The 1,245-nt window shown below is 40.6% G+C and overlaps 1 protein-coding gene across 5 annotated transcripts in view; it reads left to right on the top strand.

Annotated features, from left to right (window-relative positions):
* Positions 1 to 405: 405 nt before the first annotated feature.
* Positions 406 to 1,245, top strand: part of klc1a (kinesin light chain 1a) — a 24,045-nt gene continuing 23,205 nt past the window's right edge. Inside the window, exon 1 of one of the 5 annotated variants that reach the window (XM_008315802.3) lies at positions 406 to 959. The gene's annotated coding sequence lies outside the window, so the exon portion shown is untranslated. The remainder of the gene's footprint in view (positions 960 to 1,245) is intronic. The other 4 variants (XM_008315792.3, XM_025055718.1, XM_017036061.2 and 1 more) reach the window with 4 other exon arrangements.

The raw sequence follows: 1,245 nt of genomic DNA, 5'->3' as shown, positions 1-1,245 counted from the left end.
AAAAATGTGTTTATCTGTGATTTTTTTAAAATAAAAATTGCAAAACTATTATTGTCGTGTATGTTATGTATCAGACTTTCTGCCAATCCGTTCCTTGTAGGATTAATGTAAAAACTACACAACACTACTAACTACTAACTAATCTGAAAACAGTCATAACATTATAATAATAACAATAATAATGTGGGACAAACAATGGGAATATATCATGTACACAAGATGCAAAAAAGAAATGATTAATTGTAAAATGAATACAGTAAAAAAAATAGAATGTACTATTAGACTGTTGTGTAATGAAATCAAGAAAGGAAGATTTCAACAGATTTGTTAAACAAGCAAACGTTTACATAATAGAGAAAACTGTCACCTGACAAATTATGGTGAGTTTGGATGAGGCCAATATTAAAAAAAAGAAAAAGTTAAATGAAACGAATAACATAAATTACTGAGTAAACAATAAAAACTTCCATTTTAATTAGCCAAGAGGTTACGTCATGCTTAACGCAAGGGGAGGGGCGGGTGACGCCATTTTCACGCAGCGTCAGTCACTGAGTGAATCAGTGAATCCAACAGAAGACCACCGAGCTGTCACATGCAGGGCGGCCACCCACACGGACGTTCTGCCGCATGAAGCCGCAGTCCTGCCGGCTTTCGATTCACTGCGTGGTCGCAGACATGACGGAGCTGCTGGAGCTGAGAGTGAAGGCAGCGCTCGGTTCAGCTGTGTGGCTATAAAGCTAAAGTGGACATCAACTAACGACAGCGGATTCGACACCCGCTTGGAAGAAAATTAAGTTTTAAAATTCATATTCTCATAATTTAAAACATTTGGCCCAGACTTCGGCGGACTGAGGAGCGGGATCCCCGTCTCTGATAAAACGTGATTTATCCGGGTCAAGAGGAAAAGGAAGCGGCGCTACTTTCCCGGCTTCAGTGACAGCGGATGTCCTGAGAGAACGGTAGGAATGGCTGCGTCTATTTATTGGAATAGTCGTTTCGGCTAATCAGCCACTTCGTGACGTTTTCTGCCCAAGTCAATCGATATTGTAACAATGTCATTGTGTTCAGTCGTTTGTGTTTAATAAATGGGAGAATTTCGACACTTGGACTGTAAAAAGAACAGCTGCATTCTCCATAGTTTTCCTTGTACTTTGGTCGCTGTTTACGTCAGTTGCAGGAATTAGACGTTGATCAAACAATCTGTCACCGCAGGGCTAACGCTGAGTTAGCTCGACGCCCAGCGTG

The sequence above is a fragment of the Cynoglossus semilaevis genome, chromosome 1 (genome assembly GCF_000523025.1).
Source record: "Cynoglossus semilaevis isolate Cse_v1.0 chromosome 1, Cse_v1.0, whole genome shotgun sequence".
NCBI classification, from domain to species: Eukaryota; Metazoa; Chordata; class Actinopteri; order Pleuronectiformes; family Cynoglossidae; genus Cynoglossus; species Cynoglossus semilaevis.
The sequence above is the reverse complement of the archived record's forward strand: the minus strand, read 5'-3'. Positions and strand labels throughout refer to the sequence as shown.